Below are 9,593 nucleotides of genomic sequence, written 5' to 3'. Positions count from 1 at the left end.
CTTCTAGAACATCACACTAGCACTTAAATGTCACAAGATATTTCCAGATAAGTGTTTGCAATAAGGACATGTAAACAACAAAATAGCGGGGACTTTTGACAATTAGGGTATATTTCTCATGCGTCTAAAACTCTTAGGTTTAGCAACTCACTCAGCTTGTTTTCTACAAACCCATAAAAGAGGCACACAAAACCTCTTGATAATATCTCCCCTTTTCATCATTTATGCTTGGAGCCATAACCCTTAATCTAATTTTTCTTCATTCTACTGATGTTTCATTTGGTGAAAGACATAAGACAGTTCAAACAATTGACAGACCTGGGGTCCCAGGGCAAGTATTAAACAGAAGAGATGAAAGAAATTGCATTCTGGGTGCTGGCTTCAGCAGCACATATACTAAAATTGGAATGATACAGAGAAGATTAGCATGGCCCCTGCACAAGGATGACACGCAAATTCATGAAGCATTCCATATTTTTCAACCAAAACTACTCAGGAAATAGATAACTATCCCATGGCAAAAACACAACTACACAAATGCTTGACTGGAAACATCAAAATTAAGACTCTTAACAGTCACTGGTCATTAATATCTCTCAACATCAATGGTCTCAATTCTCCAATAAAAAGACACAGACTAACTGAAAGGGTGCATAAACAAGATCCAACATTCTTCCGCATTCAAGAAACACATCTCACCCATAATGATAGGCATTACCTCAGGGTAAAAGGGTGGAAAAAAATATTCCAATCAAATGGTCACAAGAAGCAAGCAGCCGTAGCCATTTTAGTATCGAACAAAATAGACTTTCAACCAAAATTAATCAAAAGGGATGAGGAAGGACACTTCATACTCATCAAAGCTAGAGTCAACCAAGATGACATCATAATTCTGAACATCTATGTTCCCAATACAAGGGCACCCACATTTGTAAAAGATCTGCTAAAAAAGCTTAAACCACACATCGATCCCCACACAATAATAGTGGGAGACTTCAACACCCCCACTCTCACTGAAGGATAAGTCATTGAAACAGAAACTAAGCTGAGAAATAACATCATTAACCACTGCCATGGGTCAAATGGATCTAACAGATATCTATAGAACCTTTCACCCAAACAAGAAAGAATATATCTTCTTCTCTGCACCCCATGGAACCTTCTCCAAAATTGATCACATCGTAGGACACAAAGCAAGCCTCAATAGATACAAGAGGACTGAAATAATACCTTGTATCCTATCAGATCACCATGCCCTTAGGCTGCAATTCAACAACAACAGAAATAACGAAAAGCCTACACGTACATGGAAACTAAACAACTCTCTGCTAAATGACACCTGGGTCAGGGAAGAAATAAAGAAAGAAATCAAGGAGTTTCTGAAATTCAATGAAAATGAAGGAAAACATACCCAAATTTGTGGGATACATTGAAAGCAGTGCTAAGAGGGAAATTCATAGCACTAAGTGCCTTTAAAAAGAAATTGGAAACATCGCACATAAGCATCTTAACAACACAACTGGATGCCCTAGGAAAAAAAGAAGCAGAAACACCCAAAAGGAGTAGACGTCTGGAAATAATCAAACTCAGGGCTGAAATTAACAAATTAGAGCTAAGAAAACAATCCAAAGAATCAACAAAACCAAGAGCTGGTTTTTGAGAAAATCAACAAGATAGACAGACCATTAGCCAAACTAACTAAAAGGCAGAGAGACAGTATCGAAATCAACAAAATCAGAAATGAAAAGGGAGACATAACAACAGACACTTAAGAAATACAAAGAATCATAACATCCTACTTTGAAGGCATATACATCACAAAATTTGAAAATCTAAGGGAAATGGATGATTTTCTTGATCAATTTCACTTGCCAAAGTTGGGTGAAGAACAGATAAACAAGCTAAATAGTCCCATTTCCCCTACAGAAATAGAAGCAATCATTGAGAGTCTCCCAACCAAAAAAAGCCCAGGGTCAGAGGGTTTCAGTGCAGAATTCTACCAAACCTTCAAGGGCAAGCTAATACCGATATGCTTCAAACTACTCCAAAAGATAGAAATGGATGGAAAATTACCAAATTCATTTTATGAGGCCATAGTCTCATTGTTACCTAAACCTCACAATGAATCAACAAAGAAAGAGAATTTCAGACCAATTTCTCTTATGAACATCGATGCAAAAATACTAAATAAAATACTTGCAAAACGAATACAAGAACACATCAAAGATATCATTCATCATGACCAAGTAGGCTTTATTCCAGGCATGCAGGGATGGTTTAATATATGGAAATCCATCAATGTAATCCACCATATAAACAAACTGAAAATAAAAAACCACATGATCATCTCTTTGGATGCAGAGAAAGCATTTGATAAAAACCAACACCCATTCATGTTTAAAGTTTTAGAGAGATCGGGGATACAAGGCACTTTCTTCAACATAAGAAAAGGCATAATAAAACAGCAAGCCAATAGCCAAAATCAAAGTAAATGGTGAGATACTCAAGGAAATTCCCCTAAAATCGGGAACAAGGCATCGCTGCCCACTCTCTCCATATCTCTTCAATATAGTACTCGAAGTTCTAGCCAGAGCAATAAGACAACAAAAAGAGATCAAGGGTATCCAAATGGGAAAGGAGGAAGTCAAATTATCCCTCTTTGCAGATGATATGATAGTGTACATAATGGACCCTCAAAATTCCACCAGAGAACTCCTACAGCTGATAAACACCTTCAGCAAGTTGGCTGGATACAAAATTAATTCAAAAAAGTCTGTAGCCTTCCTATACACAAATGACAAGCTTGCAGAGGAAGAAATTAGGAAACCACACCCTTTACATTAGCCACAAGCAATATAAAATATCTAGGAGTTACTCTAACTAAGCAAGTGAAGGACTTGTTTGAAAAAAATTTCAAAACTCTGAAGAAAGAGATTGAAGATGACCTGAGAAGATGGAATGATCTTCCGTGCTCATGGATCGGGAGAATTAACACAGTAAAAATGGCCATCCTACCAAAAGCAATCTACAGATTCAATGCAATCCCTATCAAACTACCTACACAATTTTTAAAAGACATTGAAAGTTCAATTCTGAACTTCATATGGAAAACAAAAAACCCAGAATAGCTAAAACAATCTTGTACAATAAAAGGTGCTCTGGAGGAATCTCCATACTTGATCTCAAACTGTACTATAAAGCAATAGTAATTAAAACAGCATGGTACTGGCACAGCAACAGGCTGGTTGATCAGTGGAATCGAATCAAAGACCCAGATATGAATACACACACATATGGTCACTTGATTTTCGACAAAGAAGCCAAATCCATTCAATGGAAAAAGGATAGCATCTTCAACAAATGGTGCTGGTATAACTAGAGGTCTATGTGTAAAAAAATAATGCAACTGGACCCATATTTGTCACCTTGCACAAAACTCAAATCCAAGTGGGTTAAAAACCTCAACATAAAACCAGAGACACTAAGTCACTTAGAAGAAAAAGTGGGGAACGGCCTGGAACATATTGGCAGAGGAGACAACTTCCTGAGCAAAACACCAATGGCCCAGGCCTTAATGTCAACCATTAATAAATGGGACCTCATGAGGCTGAGAAGCTTCTGTAAGGCAGGAGACATGGCAAGAGAACAAAGCGACAGCCTACAGACTGAGGAAAGATCTTCACCAACCCTACATCTGACAAAGGTCTAATATCCAAAATATATAAAGAACTCAAGAAATTAAACACCACCAAACCAAATAACCCAATTGAGAAATGGGGTTTGGAACTAAACAGAGAATTCTCAACAGAGGAATATCAAATGGCTGAGAAACACTTAAAGAAATGCTCAACCTCCTTAGTCATCAGGGAAATGCAAATCAAAACAACTCTGAGATCTTACACCCATCAGCATGGCTAAGATCAAAAATTCAAGTGACACCACATGCTGGTGAGGATGTGGGGAGAGAGAAAAATTCCTTCATTGTTGGTGGGAATGCAAACTAGTACAGCCACTTTGGAAATCTATCTGGTGCTATCTCAGAAAAATGGGAATAGGGCTTCCTCAAGACTCAGCTATTCCACTCCTTGGAATATATGCAGAAGATGCTCCAGCACACAACAAGAAAATTTGCTCAACCATGTTCATAGCAGCCTTATTCATAATAGCCAGAACATGGAAACAGCCTAAGTGTCCCTCAGTAGATGAATGGATAAAGAAACTGTGGTGCATATACACTATGGAATACTACTCAGCTATTAAAAACAAGGAATTCCCAAAATTTGTGGATGAATGGATTGAGCTAGAAATGATCATAATGAGTGAGTTAACCCAGAAGCAGAAAGACTCAAATAGTATATACTCACTTATATCTGCATACTAGCCCAAGGGGCATGTCCCACAAAAGCCTTCACTTACCAGGAAACTGGGACAGAGGGGAGGACATCCTATTGGGACTCTAGATGAGAGAAGCATGGGAGAATAGCAAAGAAGAAGGATCCAGCGGGTCCTAGAAACCTACAAGTAGATCCTTATGATAGGCAGATTTGGGCCCAGGGGTCCCGCTCAAACTAAGGCACCAGCCAAGGACAATACAGGCGGTAAACTTTAAATCCCTACCCAGATCTAGCCAATGGTCAGAACATTCTCCACAGTTGAGTGGAGAGTGGGATATGACTTTCTCACGTACTCTGGTGCCTCACATTTGACCATGTCCCCTGGAGGGGGAGACCTGGTGGCGCTCAGAGGAAGGACAGCAGGTTACCAAGAAGAGACTTGATACCCTATGAGCATATACAGTGGGAGGTAATTCCCCTCAGGAACTGTCATAGGGGAGGGGAATAAGGGGAAAATGGGAGGGAGGGAAGAATGGGAGGATACAAGGGATGGGATAACCATTGAGATGTAACAAGAATAAATTAATAAAAAAATTTTTTTTAACTAAAAAAATAAAAAAGAAAAAAAGAAAGAAAGAAATTGCGTTCTGGAGTTCAACTCTTGTGGCTAGGCATTTTTCACTTATAGTATGTGGGGTAAGCAAGAGGCATTTAGAAGACACTCAAATCTGTGACCAACTCTAGGTAGAAAGGTTGCATATGTATCTAATCTGTGCCAATGAGACTCAGAATTATATTCTTCCATATATTCTGGCAATATAATTGTTTTGTCATAAGAAAATTGAAGTTAAGGGGCTAAGTGACAATGTCAGGTGACTTCCCCCCTTCCTTCGTGCACATGCTCTCCACACACTGGGAACAGCGCAAATCCACCCATCAGGTCAGCTCTGCTGTGAGTTACCTTCTTGCCCTGACTCAAGGGGAGGGTTAAAGCAGCTATGAAAATTAAGGCAAGTTAAATTGTACAGCTCAGTTTTTCCTCTGCCTTTGACTTTGCCTGTGTGAAACCAGAATCGCAGACAGAAATGTGACTCCCCCACACACCATATATTTGAGATGATTTCTAGACACCATATTCCATAAAGCTCATGGATTTGATTTCTTCTTATATTTTTTTACCTACTGCCAGATAATACTTCAGCTTTTAGTTCCAGAGGAAGCCATGACAGGGCATCTCCATGAAAGAACTCTGCATGAATATTACAGGAACAGGCAGATGCTTGGAGAAGTTAGGCTGTCATCTTCATGTCTTTTCCCATAGAATAATATGATCTCCTGGCTGAACTCTTATGTACTTACAAAAACAATTAAAAGTATTTTCCTCAGGCTGAAGAGATGGCTTAGAGGTTAAGAACACTGGCTGTTCTTCCAGAAGTCCTGAGTTCAATTCCCAACCACATGATGGCTCCTAACCATCTATAATGAGATCTAGTGCCCTCTTTGGGCAGGCAAGCACAAATATAGGCAGAACACTGTATACATAATACATTTTTAAGTCTTTTTTTTCTTTTTCCGTTTTTCGAGACAGAGCTTCACTGTGTAGCCTTGGCTGTCCTAGACTCACTTTGTAGACCTGGCTGGCCTTGAACTCACAGCGATCTGCCTGCCTCTGCCTCCCAAGCGCTGGGATTACAGGCATGTGTCACCACACCTGGCTAAAAATCTTTTCTTTTTTTCTTATTTATTTTTTTATTTATTTATTTATTTATTTATTAGAACTATCTTCCTCCACAAGAAGATTTTTCTTCTGCAATTAGAAGGCAACTTGGAAAGGCTATAATAAGCCTTGTGGTCAGACAGACCTAACTTGCATGATAGCTTCACCAAGGTAATTATTCTGGGACTATAAAAATCTCACCAGTGTTTAATGGCAAAAGCTAAAACCATCCCTAGACTCACAAGGAGAACAGAATAAGTTACAAGATAACTAGAAGGGTTAACGAAACAGTAGGTAGCACGAACTAAAACTCAGAGACATCCAGAACGCTGGAGCCATTGTTGAATCCCATGCTGTGCTTCCACAAGCTGCTGCTAGCACCCCTTGTCAAGCTTCATCCCGGCTTTCCACTCTACCCAGGTTCTTATCTGAGGCTGTATTTGTGTAGGAGAGAAGACTGTTATGAAGTCCCTTTTGTCCTCCCCTGTGACTATTCACACCCAAGCTGCAACCTACTAGTAAGGAAAAGAGAGCAACAGGATGTGGGCATCAAATGCTCCCCAGCAAGAGTTTGCATTGAGAGGCTCATGTTTCGCTCTCCTGCCCTACAAGAGGGGACTGCACATCCTCATTGAAAATCAACAGATTCGTTGTTAATGCCCCTAACTTGCAGCCAGCCCATTCTGTAGCTGTTGAGCATTTTTTCCATGAAGCTCATTTATCTAGCACATTGCTACTGTATATTTGCTGAAACCCCCAAACAACTTCCGACTTTGTAGTGAAGACGACTATGCTTTCTGTGTTTCCGACATTTTGTAGATCTTTCCCATTTCTTCCTCATAGCAGAGTAACAAGAAAAGACAGCAGGCCACCTTCCTAAACGGTCGCTCTGTCTTCTTTAAACTCTATCCTTGCCAAAGTTGGCAGAAACTCTTGTCTTTGAGTTAGAAAAGTGCCATCCAGAGCCAGTGGACCTCACCTTTCTCTGAGACAAATGTCAGAGCAGCTGGGGATGGCTGGTGCTTATTGACAGGGAACTCAAGCTCCTATTTTTTCACAGTCTTGATCCATCCATAATACTATTCAGGAAGCACTTTTAAAAAGTAGACACCTCTTCCTCTTCTGATTTTTTTGTGTTGATATTCAGTCCCCATCTGTAAGGAGACAGCTGCCCTTCATGTTATTCCTATTATTGGAGTAAATATAGAAAGAACATCTCCATAATGATTTTTTGGTACATGTCGAGCATTATACCAACTTCTCTATGCTCCCAAAGTACACAAAGAGACCCCTTGTCCTGTCCATGTGTGTTCTGCCAAAACATATTTATTCCAATTACAAGAAAAATTAGCATTTGCCTGCCTGCAGTTCATTTCCAACAGCCACACTGGTGACCTTTCAGTGCACGCCTGTGCTTCAGATTGCATGTGACTCACACAGTGAAAGGAGCAAGGCCTGATGCGGCTCAAGCACAGCCCAAAAAAGAAGCTTTGGTTTCACTCCTTTGTATCTGGATAACTTATCCCCCTCTTGACTCTCCTCCATATTCTTCCTAAATAATTCCCCCAAACCTGGGATCAAGTAGACCACATGTTGCTCCATCTTGGACATGATTGAATTGCTGTCTGTGGATTTTTTTCCTGTTGTCACTATCATAAAGTTAAGGATCCAGTGTAACTGTGGTACAAATTTACATGCCTCGACCTTTAGTCAACAATGAGCTACACTGAACTGCAGCCTTGGTTCCTGTCACTCACAGGGAATGCTACACTCACAGCAATTGGGAGCTTACACAGTCCTTCCAATGCTTCTCATAAAATGGAAGAATACGATCCTCAGACAACGTAAGCAAACCCTCCTGGTAGTGTTGTCAGTGAATCTAGGTGCAATGCACATTACTTAAATATAATCCAATAATTTGGAAACCAAAAGAAATAAAGTATGTGCCAGTGCCATTCAAAAGACAAGCCTCATGTTAACTGAGAACCTTTCTGTTCAGGTCCTATGCATATTGTTTCTTGTGAATAGAAACTGACAATGGTACGAACACAAACCAGACTTCTGACCTCCCCTACTTTCTGAGACTAAAAGCCTCTGTCATTACTATCCCATGGAGACACACAGACACTCTAGATTTACTTTTGTATTTTCTAGGGCTGACTCTAAGAAAAATTGCCCCCGTAATTCCAATTCTGTCTCACTGTAACCACTTTACAGCCCCAGATTATTTTCTCACGTCATTGTTGCTACAAAGCTTTTCTCCTATACCATGTAAAATCTACTCCATAACCATTTAAACTTCTGGTGTGGAAAGTATCTTTACATGATCCCCTCTACCCCCCCCCCCCACTCTGACAAGAGTTGCCTAGATAGCAACTAAAATGAGGTTTCATCAGGGACCTAGCAGGTAAGGTCCTCCAGCAGGGACAGGAAATCAAGGCTCTCCTGAGAGAGCCATGGAGCCACACTGCACACAACAATGGTCAGATCTACCTGGAAATGACCAGCCTGGAGTTAAGAAGAAAGCTCTAGAAAAATTACAGCTCAACTGGACCTGTTTTGCCCACATGATTGGCGTTCATTAAATGTTGCACAGTTTTGACGCTCTAAAATCTCACCATAGTGCAGCTTGGAAGGAAGGAGAAAGTTTGTCAGAGTTATGTAAATAAAGACAGTTGTGTCTGAACTACACCTGTGTAAAGGTCAAACTAAGCGCATCCACGTTGCTTCTGATTAACCAGACAAGTTAATACAAGCTCATGACTCCCTCCTCATAACAGAGATTTTACCATGACAAGCAGAGTGTCATTTATTAGACTGCCTTCAAATAAGTCCACTCCATTGTACCTAATTACAGGATACGCTCTGTCCAGAAGCTTCCTCAGCAAAACTCCATGAATAAAAGCATCAGTAATTGGCCAAAATGTGGCAGGTATGCAGGCGTCCAAGTAAGGAAGTACTCACTAATTACATTTCACACGACAAAGGATCTGTTCCTAAAATTTTTGATCAAACACCAAAACTATGTGAAGCCAACAGGTAGCAAGGGGAATAATACACCCTATTCAATGCTGCGTCTTTTCATTTAATGAGTAAGCACATCTGGGATTGAGAATGAGGTCACTGATGTCCACATGTGGTTTCAGTACCCTAGTTACAACCATAAATAAACACAGAGGTAGATACGGACAAGGAAAGGACCCAAGAGAACCATATCCTGTGGTATTTTCATTTGTTCCTTTATTTTTCCTGTCACCGTGGGTGAGCTTTGTGAACCTAAGAATACAATTATTTGTCTTCATAAGATGCATGTGATTCAGAAGATAGCAGAAATGAAAGTATAAGGGAGAGGCAAAGATTTTGAGGTACAGTTTGGAGAACTATCATACAAGAATAAGCAGTAAAGAGGGAATTGTGTCCTTCTACACCCACAGGCACTCTTATGCAGTTCTCTACTTGCCATTGGACACCAGAACACTGTGGTAACTTCTCCCTCTAGTAACTCATGCACTTGAAAGCAATATAATAAGTTCATCTCCTGG

The 9,593-nt window shown here is 40.1% G+C and overlaps 1 non-coding gene across 1 annotated transcript; it reads left to right on the top strand.

The window, feature by feature from the left end:
* Positions 1-372: 372 nt before the first annotated feature.
* On the top strand, positions 373-479 carry LOC127204848 (U6 spliceosomal RNA). The gene has a single exon (XR_007832536.1). It is a non-coding gene; the product is annotated as a U6 spliceosomal RNA (small nuclear RNA).
* Positions 480-9,593: the final 9,114 nt, after the last annotated feature.

Source organism: Acomys russatus, chromosome 20 (assembly GCF_903995435.1).
Source record: "Acomys russatus chromosome 20, mAcoRus1.1, whole genome shotgun sequence".
Lineage (NCBI taxonomy): Eukaryota > Metazoa > Chordata > Mammalia > Rodentia > Muridae > Acomys > Acomys russatus.
This window is presented reverse-complemented; position numbering and strand designations above follow the sequence as displayed.